This window comes from Eptesicus fuscus, chromosome 21 (genome assembly GCF_027574615.1).
Source record: "Eptesicus fuscus isolate TK198812 chromosome 21, DD_ASM_mEF_20220401, whole genome shotgun sequence".
NCBI lineage: Eukaryota > Metazoa > Chordata > Mammalia > Chiroptera > Vespertilionidae > Eptesicus > Eptesicus fuscus.
In genome coordinates, this window is record NC_072493.1 from 44,792,022 (window position 1) to 44,803,489 (window position 11,468).

General features: G+C 55.9%; 2 non-coding genes across 2 annotated transcripts; both read left to right on the forward strand.

Moving 5' to 3' along the window:
- Positions 1-11,094: 11,094 nt before the first annotated feature.
- Positions 11,095-11,174, forward strand: MIR99B (microRNA mir-99b). The gene has a single exon (NR_129271.2). It is a non-coding gene; the product is annotated as a microRNA mir-99b (primary transcript).
- Positions 11,175-11,286: 112 nt separating this feature from the next.
- On the forward strand, positions 11,287-11,373 carry MIRLET7E (microRNA let-7e). The gene has a single exon (NR_129272.2). It is a non-coding gene; the product is annotated as a microRNA let-7e (primary transcript).
- Positions 11,374-11,468: the final 95 nt, after the last annotated feature.

Below are 11,468 nucleotides of genomic sequence, written 5' to 3' on the forward strand. Positions count from 1 at the left end.
AATACCAGAAGGAGATTCTGAAATATTGTGTATATTTCATTTCTTGACTTCTATGACAACAAGAGTGTTTGCTTTAAATTTATAATATATGTATGAAGACATTTGTTTCAGGAATCTTTCTCTATGTATGTTATACTTCACAAAAAGTGGATAGAGCGTCGGCCTACGAACTGAACGGTCCCAGGTTCGATCCCAGCCAAGGGCACATGCCCGGGGGTTGTGGGCTTGATCCCCAGTGAGGGACTTGCAGGAGGCAGCCGGTGTCATCATGGATGTTTCTATCTCTCTCTCCCTCTACCTTCCTCTCTGAAATCAATAAAAATATATATTTTTTTAAAATCATTACCAAGAATAATGTCATCAAGCTCTTCTCTGGTGTTTTCTTCTAGTAGTTTTACAGCTTCAGGTCTTATGTTTGAGTCTTTAATCAATTTTGAGTTGGTGTGTGTGTGTGTGTGTGTGTGTGTGTGTGTGTGTGTGGTGTAAACAAAAAAGGGGAGGGGGCCCAATTTCATTCTTTATATGTGAATATCCAGTTTTCCCAGCAACATTTGTTGTAAGAGGCTGTCCACTCCCCATTGTGTACTTTTGGTGCCACTAATATAAGACGCTAACATTTAGGGGAGTTTGCAAGAATTGTATCTGGGAGTTCTGGGTACTATTTTTGCAACTTTTCGGAACACTACAATTACTTCAACATAAAGAGTGAAAACCGTATAGTAGTCTCATTTTAACATTCTAACATTAGAATGCGGAAACTATTACTTCTCAACATTTTTAGCTGTTATTCTTTTCTCAGTTCTTTTTTTTAATATATTTTTATTGATTTCAGAGAGGATGGAAGAGGAAGAGAGAGAGAAACATCAACAATGAGAGAAAAACATTGATCAGCTGCCTCCTGCACACCCCACACAGGGGATTGAGCCTGCAACCCAGGCACGTGCCCTTGACCGGAGTTGAACCCAGGACCCTTCAGTCCACAGGCTGATGCTCTATCCACTGAGCCCAACAGACTAGAGCCTTTTCTTAGTTCTGATGCTAAATAGATGCTCACTTGGCCAGTAAAAGATCCTAGTGAGCCCTAGACGGTTTGGCTCAGTGGACAGCGCACCACCCCTCAGACTGAAGGGTCCCAGGTTCAATTCTGGTCAAGGGCATGTACCTCGGTTGCAGGCTTAATCCCCGGCCCTGGTCGGGGTGCATGCAGAAGGCAACCAATCAATGTGTCTCTCTTACATTGATGTTTCTCTCTCTCTCTCTTTCTCTGTCTCTTCCCCTCCCTTCCACTCTCTCTAATAATCAATGGAAAAAAATCCTCTGGTGAGGATTAGCCAAAAAAAAAAAGAATCCTAGTGAAAGTGATACTGCCACCAAGTTATTAAAGCTTTCCTTCCTCACTAATAGAAACTAACTAAGGGAATGGATTACTTCCTCTTCGAGAAAATTTGGTCGAAAGTGATTATGTCATTTCATTCAAGCTGAACCACAAACTGGATCTTTGCTGCTTCCTCAATAGTTTCAGAAGTAGACGTAAGATTGTTATAGTTTTTGTGAAGTGTAACATACACAGAGAAAGATTCCTGACACAGATGTCTCCATACATATATTAAAAATGTAAAGCAAACACTCTTGTTGTCATAGAGGTCAAGAAATGAAATATACACAACATTTCAGAATCTCCTTCAGTGGCTTCCTCAAAGGGACGCCTCCATCCCTCCAGAAGTGGGTAAGCAACACCCTAACATGTTTATGATCTTGCCCTCACTCTTCTTTTTAGTGCTGCCGCTTATGTCGATTTCTTTTGACTGATATTAATATTAAATACTTTTGGAACAAGACTTTATGCATTCTTTTAAAAATATATATACACATATATATGTATATATGTGTATATATATGTATATATGTATATATGTATATATGTGTATATATATGTATATATGTATACACACACACACACACACACATATATATATATTTCAGAGAGGAAGAGAGAGATAGAAACATCAGTGATCAGCTGCCTTCTGTACACCCTGTACTGGGAATCGAGCCCACAACCCAGGCATGTGCCCTGACCGGGAATCGAACCATGACCTCCTGGTTCATAGGTCAATGCTCAACCACTGAGCCATGCCAGCCAGGCTATGCGTTCTTTTGTGTCTTCTTATTTTCTCCATTATGTTTGGAAGAGCTGTCCGTGTCATCATGTAGCTATAAGTTTTTTTCAATAGTATTCCATTGTGTGGATGTACCGCACTTTATCCGTCTGATGCTAAGTGGACATTTGAATTGCTTCCAGATTGGGGGCTATGACAGATGCTGCTGCTGTGAACATTCTTGCACATGCATCTGGTGTAGCTGTGCACAAGTATCGCTAAGGTAGCAGTTCTCAAACATTTTGGTCTAAGGACCCCTTTACACTATTAAAAATACTGTAAAAATATCTCCACACACATAAACTGCCCTGTTTCTGTAAAATTATGTGCATGTACAGCCCTAGCTGGTTTGGCTCAGTGGCTAGAGCATCGGCCTGCAGACTGAAGGATCCCAGGTGTGATTCCTGTCATGGGTACATGCCCAGGTTGTGGGCTCAGTCCCCAGTAGGCAGGAGGCAGCCAATCAATGATTCTCATCATTGATATTTCTATCTCTCTCCCTTCCTCTCTGAAATCAATAAAAATAAAATTTTTAAATAATAAAAATAAAATGATGTGCATGCACATACAGAAATGAGGATAAAGAGCTAGCTCTCTCTTTCTCTGTAGGAATAATAACACCAAATAATTTCTTATGTGGTTTACCAGGTGCCACGCACTGTTTTAAGCACTTCACATTTATTAACTCCTTGAATCCTCATACATCAACCCTGCAATGTAGGTAGTTCCTATCATTCCCATTACAAAACTGAGGCATAGCCAGGCTGATGTGGCTCAGTGGTTGAGTGTTGACCTATGAACCAGGAGGTCACGGTTCCACTCCTGGTCAGGGCACATGCCCAGATTGCAGGGTCAATCCCAGGTTGAGGATGTGCAGGAGGCAGCCAATCAATGATTCTCAATCATCATTGATGTTTCTATCTCTCTCTCCCTCTCCCTTCCTCTCTGAAATCAATAAAAATATTTTTTTAAAAAAATAACAACTGAGGCATAAAAAGACATAGTTAGGCCCTGGCCTGGTAGCTCAGCAATGCGCCAAGGTTGCAAGTTTGATCCCCGGTCAGGGCATATAAAAGAATCAACCAATGAATACATAAATACGTGGAACAACAAATCAATATTTCTCTCTCTCCCCTCCTCTCTGAAATCAATAAAAATATATATTTAAAAATAATAATAAAATAAATCAATAAATAATATTTTAAAAAGATGTAGTTAGCAAAATAGTTGAGCCAGGATTCAAACACAGGCAGTCTGGCTTCAGAGTCTGTGTTCTTGATCACTTTGTTATATACAACAGAATTCTGTTCTTGAAAAACACTGTACAGTATGTCCGTACAAATGCTTGCATATTTTAGAAGACATGAAATAAAGTGTCAAGGTTGTTTTTTTTTAATCTGGGGTGTGAAGAGCACAGCAGCTGAAGGCCCTTCGAGGTTCTGATAAACAGAAGAGGTGGCCCAGGGGGGAAGAGGCAGAGAGGCCGGCTGCAGACGAACCCTCCCCCAAAATCCAACCAGCCTGTCCAGAGAAAGGGTCCATAGTGAGAATGAGCTTTGTCTTCCCCCCACCCACGAGAGAGAGAGAGAGAGAGAGAGAGAGAGAGAGAGAGAGAGAGAGAGAGCCTTGTCCCCAATTCCCACAATCCACCAGTGAGAGTCACCACCCAGGATTATTATTTTTTAAATATATTTTTATTGATTTCAGAGAGGAAGGGAGAGGGAGAGAGATAGAAACATCAATGATGAGAATCATTGATTGGCTGCCTCCTGCATGCCCCCTGCTGGGCATAGAGCCCAAAACCCAGGCATGTGCCCTAGACCGGAATCGAACTCGGGACCCTTCAGTCCGAAAGCCGATGCCCTATCCACTAAGCCAAATCAGCTAGGAGCGTCCGTAGAGTTTGGATCATCTGTACTGCAGATGCTCTGCTAGCCTGAGGATTATGGAGCCTGTGGAGATTAACTAGTGCTGTGGGATTATCTCAAATTTGGGGTGTAACCCCCACCTAGAAGGATTCCCTGGCGGAGCAGTAAGATTAGCTCAGGCTTGGGGTTGATCCCTCACACGGAAGGATTCTCCCCTGCTTTGACCTTCCTCGTGCCCTGGAGCTTCCTTCTCTGGAGTATGGGTCAGTCCTTGACTCAGACCCACCTCACGGCGGGTGGAAGTGTGTTCCTGGCTACCAGCTCCTGTTCCGGGCGCCGGGGATGGCTTGTGAAGGGCCGGCTGCTTCTATCTTCACATGGGCACGCCGTTCGGAGGGATAAAACGATGGTGGAACTTGGGTCTCAGGGCGTGATGGGAATGGTGGTTCCTATCTCAGGGGTATAGGAATTATGGATGTTGGCTATCAGGACTGGCAAGAACGGTGGTCCTTGTGTGCCAACGTCTGATGAGGAAGGTGGCCCCAGTGTCTCCAGGGTTGAGGTGGATGGTCGGTCCTAGCTGTCAGGAGCTGATGAGAATGATGGGTCCTACTCACAGGGGCTGATGGGAAAGTGAATTTTTTTAAAATATATTTTAATTGATTTCAGAGAGGGAGATAGAGATAGAAACATCAATGATGAGAAAGAATAATTGATTAGCTGCCTCCTGCACATCCCTTACTGGGGATCAAGCTCACAACCTGAGCATGTGCCCTGACTGGGAACCCAACCATGACCTCCTGGTTCACGGGTTGATGTTCAACCACTGAGGACCCCCACACCCCCTCACCGCTCCCCCACCCCACCCCCGCCAGGCTGGGAAAGTGGATCTTGAGTTGCAGGGGCTGATAAGAATAATGGATCCTGAATCTCAAGGGCTGATGGGATATCCAGTCATAGAGGCTGCCTGGATGGATGGTGGACCCCAAGTCTCAAAGGCTGATGGGAATGAACGGTGGCTCCTGAGTCTCAGGAATTTATGCGACTTCAGTAGCTGAGTCTCAGGTGCCAAGGGCCCTGTGAACCCTGCCTGTCGGAGGAGGATGCCGACAGCGGTTCCTGTGACTCACGAACTAATGGGAATGGAAACCATGTTTCCGGAACTGAGAGGAATTATGTTTGCTTACCCCAGAGGCTTCTGCCAGCCCCAGCCGAACCCATAAACCGTGTTATTCATCCATCTCTCCCTCTTCCTGAGCCCCTGCTCCGAGCCACACCCTCCTGGGTGATCCTGAGGACAGAGATGACTCAGACCTGGATCCTGCCCTCAGTGGATTCCCAGAGACAGACTCAGGCACCAGGGGCTCAGAGCCAGGCCCAGGAGACACGCAGGGTGGTGTGGCTACCACCCGGCCTGACCTCGGGGCCTGCGGGGTGAGGCAGAATGACGCAGTGACGGTAATTCTGGACGCCAAGTCAAGGCGCCGGATCTGACCGAGGTCCTTTTCATCCTATGGGAATTGGTGTGCGTGACGAGTCCATGATGTGCCTATTGTCAATCCCAAGTCAGCCGCACATGTTTGCAGAGGCGGCCCGCTTCCCAAGACAGAACATGGGGCTTGGAGCCAGAGAGGCCTGGGTTCGAATCCTAGCTCCGCCATTCACTGCGGGAGCTTGGGGAACTCGCTACTCAGAACCTTAGTTCCCTACATGGAGATAAAATAGTTCCTGATAAATGAGATTGCTGTGATGATTGAGTGATACAATGTATAGAAATGCCCAATCCTGGGCCTGTCTCTAAGTATGTGGTCAATAAAGGGTATGTTTGTCATTATTCCTATCATTAGTAAGTAATCATCAATTTTAAAAGACCTATTAGTATTTATCAACTATCTAGGTTCAGAGGCTTAAGAGCATCAGAAGGAATCAGTAAAAAAACAAACCCCCAGTGATTTGCATATGCATAAGCATGTTTATGTAAAAAATGATCTCCCAATTGAATAAGTATAAATAAATGTATACATTGGAACACTATATACTCACTAAAATGAACAAGGTAACTGCTAGCATGGACAGAGGAGACTGCCGTGACATAGTGTTAAAAAAGGAAAGTGTAGCACTAGCCGGTTTGGCTCAGTGGATAGAGCGTCGGCCTGCGGATTGAAGGGTCCTGGGTTCGATTCCGGCCACGGGCACATGCCTGCAGGCTCGATCCCCAGTGTGGGATGTGCAGGAGGCAGGCAATCAATGATTCTCTCTCATCATTGATGTTTCTATCTCTCCCTTCCTCTCTGAAATCAATAAAAAAAATAATAAATGAAAAAAAGGAAAGTGTAGAATAATGTGATCCCATCTGGGCATAAAAAAGGAAGAGGGTGGGCCCTGACCGGTTTGGCTCAGTGGATAGAGCATCGGCCTGCGGACTGAAGGGTCTCAGGTTCGATTCCGGTCAAGGGCATGTACCTTGGTTGCGGGCACATACCCAGTAGGGTGTGTGCAGGAGGCAGCTGATCGATGCTTCTAACTCTCTATCCCTCTCCCTTCCTCTCTAAAAAAAATCAATAAATTTTTTTTTAAAAAAGGAAGAGGGTGGTATAATATATGTGCATAGGAGTATAGACGTGCTCTGGAAAGATTCACAAGAAATTGGTAAGTGTAGGGCTGTCCCCCAGAGAGATCTGGGTGGCCAGCCTACAGGGTGGGAGGGAAATGCATTTTCCACTGGTGAGCCCCAGAACTGTATACCTACCACTGCCTGAATGTCCTCCCTAAATGCACCCCCCCCCCTCGTCCCTAATGGCCACTGGGTTCCAAGCTGTGCCCAGCATCTTCCCTCTCCTGTACCCTCTTCTTCCTCCTGGCTCCCCCCTGGACACAGCGCCCGTCCCCTCAGGTCCTGGGCCAGACTCCTGGTTGTCCATCTTCACGCCTTCCCTGCCGGTCACCTCCCAGAGCCTGTCAGTGCTCAGTTCCTCCAGCCGCCACACACTCGCCGCCCCACCCCTACTCTCCGTCCCCAGGGGTCCCAGCCCCAGCTCCGGCACTCTCCTCCCCAGCCCGCCAGCTTCCCCCAGAGTCTCTCCCCTCCTCCGTGCATCCCCCACGGGGCCCAGAGGGGCCTTTCGGACACCCGGATCTGCCCCTCCCCTGGCTCCGAACCCTCCAGGGCTCCCGTTCCATCTCAAGAAAAAGTCCCCAGCCCGGCCTCCCGGGCGCTTCCCCGCCGGCCCCGCCCACCCCGCTCGGCCCCGTCTCCGCCGCTGCCCGGCCCCAGTCCTCTCCGCCCGGACTGCGGCGCTGCCCTCCCTCCCGGGATCGCCCCTGCTCTCCTGCCCCGGGGCCTCCGCCGGCGCCGTGCCCTCCGCCTGCCCGGCACGCCCCGGCTGCCGCCCTCGCTCGCAGCCATCCAGACCCAACTGCCCGCTCCCCGCTCCTGGAGGTCCTGCCACCAGCTCTGCCTCCTCCGCCCGGTCCTGCGGGCGCGTCTCCAGCCGCCAGGACTCCTCCCGCCCCCCTCGGCCGTGCCCCGTCACCCCGGGATTGCAACTGTCTGCGTCTGGGCCTGCCTCCCCCATCAGACTGGGAGCTCCGGGGGCAAGGGCAGATGTGGGTCTGATTCACCTTAGGGTCCCCGGTGGGTGGGTGGGTGGGGGAGACCGCAGCGGAGGGGGAGGGAGGGGGAGAAGGCAGCAGGGAGAGAGAGGAGAGAGCAGACCCTGATGGGGAGATGGGGGTGGGGAGGGAGGGAGACAGGGGGAGAGAGAGAGAGAGAGAGAGAGAGAGAGAGAGAGAGAGAGAGAGAGAGAGAGAGAGAATGCACCGGGCCAGGAGGCTGGCAGAGGGAAGGAAGGGAGGCGAGGCGGAGGGGACGAGGAGCCGAGACGGGAGAGCCGGGCCCAGCCGCGGGAGGCGGAGGGCGGGAGCGGTGGGAGCGCCGGGCCCGCCGCCTCCCGGCCCCTTTTGTCCCTTCCCTCCGCCCTGCGTCACGCTCCCCGGCCGGCCTCCCGCCCGCGCCCTCCCCCGCCCGCGCCTCCTCCGGGCTGGATGGAATTTTTTCCCCTGGACCGGGGCCAGCGGCGGGGCCGGGGGAAGCCAGGCGCGCTGGGCCGGGCGGCGGGAGGGGCCGGGGCGGGGGCCCCCTGGGGAGGGGGCTGGGCCGCGGGGTCCGGAGCGGGGAGCCGGGCCGCGGCGCCCGGGGGGGAGTCGGGAGGAGGCTGGCGGGGACGCGGAGACCGGGGAGCGGCCGTCGGGCGCGGAGGCGGGCGGAGGATGGAGAGCAGCCAGCGGCCGCGGGGCCGGGGCCGGCCCGGGAGACCGTTCCCTCCGACGCGGGAGCCGCGGAGCCGTGAGTCTGCGGGAGGGGAGGGGAGGGGAGGGCGCCGGGGCCCCGGTCCCCGGGGTCCCCGAGGGAGGAGGCACCCGGAGGCCCGGGCGGCTTGGGATCTGGGGGAGGGGGGCGGGGTAGGTGGGGAACCCGAGCTCCGGAATTCTTGGAGGCGGTGGCTGGGGGCCTGGATTCGGGATCCAGAGAAGGAGAGGGCGGAGAACATCCCCTGGGTCCCTCTTGGAGGAGGGATGGGCTGGGGTACCCCGATTCCGAGCCGAAGGAGACATGGGGTGAAGAACGGGGGCGGGGGGGGGAAGGCGCAAGATGCCCGCCCGCGCCCTCGGGAGAGGTGCCGGGCGAGAGTCTGGCTTTGGAGGTGCCTCCGGCGGCGGAAGGGTTAACGTCTGTCTGGAGGGGCGGGGGAGGGGCAGGGAAGAGGCTGCGGGGCTTCGAGGGGTCAAGGGTGAGCCGTGCCGGTGGGAGGGGGCCGCGGGGGAGGGGGAGGTTGTCTGGGCTGCCAGACAGGCCAGGGTCAGCGGCGGGGGCAGGGGATGTCTGGCGGAGGAGAGGCCCTGCACCCGGGCTCCCTGGGGGACCTGGGATTCCAGGCCCAGCCCCCTCTTCCCCTAAACCTGGGGGTCCGCCACCCAGCCCTTCCCTCCGAATTCCAGGATCCGCACCCCCAGCCCCCTGCCGCCCGGGACCCAGGAGTCTGGCTTCCCAGCCGCTCCTCTCAGACTTGGGGGGTGCACACGCCAGCCCCGGCCTTGCACGAACCCCCAGAGCTAGGGGGCCCCCACCCCCCCCCCAGCCCCTTCCTCCCCGGAACCCAGGAGTCCCCACCTCCTCTTCAGCCCCAGCTGGACTCCATCCCTGCGGGGGCTAAGGGGGCGGGGCCATCTGGTTGCCATGGTGCCAGACTGTTTGGGTCTGCTCTCTGACCCTTGGGGGCTCCCCAGGGTCTGCCGAGAGGGGGAGGGGGACCGAGACCTGGGGGGAAGTGCCAGCCCCTTCCCCAAATCGCGCCTGTGGGCCCAGGGGAGTTCGAGCCTCCACCGACGCCTGGTCCAGTGACCTTGAACAATCCCGACCCTTCTCTCTCTCTGGGCCTCAGTTTCCCCGAGGAGACATCTTTTGGGGGGCAGCGGGTAGGTGATCGGGTCCTAGAAATCTTTAAGATTCTCAGCTTCCTCTCTCCTCTCATCCCCCTCCTCAGGCCCCAGGCAGCCCCGGGGCATGCTGGGAACCCAGGCCTGGGCTCTGGGCCAGGTTGTTGGGGGGGGGGGGGGCGGGGGCAGCCTCCTCCCTTCCCCTTCCTCCCCACCTTGGCCTGACTCTCGCCCCCGCCTGAGGGTCTGGGAGGTTGGGAAGGAGGGAAGGGGGCTGAGAGCTGGGACCGTGGACCCGTCCCTGGCCCCCCGCCTCCCCCCTTTCCTCCTCCGCCCCCTTCCCGCCTCTCCTCCCCCTCCTCAGCAGGTCGCTACCCCAGCCCTGGGCCCCTTCTCCAACCACCCCCACCCCACCCCCAGCTCCAGACCTGGCTCGGAGCGGCGAGGGGGAGGGAGAGAAGGAAGGAGAAAGACAGAGAGAGAGAGAGAGAGAAGGAGAAGGGAGGGAGACAGCCAGAGAGAAGGGAATGGGGGGGGGGGGGGGGGAGGAGAAAGACCTAAGAGGGAGGGAAGGAGAAAGGAGGCGAGGAAAGGAGAGAGACGGAGGGAGAGCCGGGGACGGGGATGAGAGATGGAGAGAAGGGGGAGGGGAGGAGGGAGAGGGAGCGAGACTGGGAAATTGAGGGAGAGAATGAGAGGGACAAAGACAGAGGGAGGGGGAGGAGAAGGGGAGGAAGAAAGACGGAAGGTGAAGGGAAGGAATGAGAGGAGGGAGGGAGGGAGGGGAGAGAGCGGGAGTCTGAGAAAGGACCTGTGAGCGAGGGGGACCGGACCGCGGGGCGGAGGGCGGGAGGCGCCGATGCCGGCGGAGATGGGATCCAGGTGAGACCGAGGCCGAGACAGCCCAGCGGCGCCCCGCCGGCCCCGCGAGCGCCCACCGTGGAGCGGGAGCTGGAGCTGGGGGGGGGGGGGGCAGTGAGCGAGCCGGGGAGCTGGCCCGAGGCAGGGCCCCCGGGGGCACAGACTTCGGAGCCCAGGGGTGGGAGGAGGGTGGGTGCTGGGTGCCGCCCACCTGGGAAGCCGCCCCCTCCCCCCACTTGCAGCGGCCAAGTCCCTGAAACTCCCTGAGGCTCACCTGCAGAATAAGGGGGGGCGGGAGGGGGGAGTGCCGAAGGCCCCTGGGTCCCTGGACCGCGATGGCCGAGGCCCGGGGCTGTGTTGGAGCTCGGGGACCACAGCTGCCTCCTTAGAAAGGACGAGAGGCCACGAGAAGGGATGAGAGAGGGGAGGAAAGGCCCGGCGACGCCTGGAAGCTTTTGTGTCCAGATGCTGGATTCCTGCGCCTGACAGGTGGGTAGGGAGCCCCCTGGTCCCCGGGGCCAGACTCCCAACCAGGTGAGGTTTCCAGGAAGCGGGGCCGCCTGCGCCTTCCCCAGGGAGACGGGCCTGGCTGGACGGGGGCTGAGGGAGGAGGAGGGGCTGGGGCCTGGACTCCAGGGACCTTGGGGAGGAAGGGGGTTGGGGGTGGGGGGCGGGTCACTGAACTCCTGGGTCTCCCCGGTGAGGATGGGCCAAGGGACTGCTTCTTCCCGGGTTCCTTGGGGAGGAGGGGGCCGGGGGCCCGCATTCCTGGGTCCTGGCACCCACCCGTAGAACCGACCTTGCGGGGCCTTCGCCGCACACAAGCTCGTGTCTGTGGGTCCGTGTCGGGGGCTCACCATCGCAGCGGGGGCCTCCCCGGCCCTCCCCCACCCTCCCTGGCCCTCCGGGGCCCCCTCCCCCTCCCGCGTCTGTCCGTCCATCCGTCTGTCTGTCCACCCGCCGCGCCCCCCGGGCTGAGGTAGGAGGTTGTATAGTTGAGGAGGACACCCACGGAGATCACTATACGGCCTCCTAGCTTTCCCCAGGCTGCGCCCTGCACGGGACGCCCACCCGGCGGGGACCCCCCCCCCCCCAAGCCCCTGCCCCACCCCGCGGGGCTCCGGGGGGGCTGCCGCAGGGACCCTGG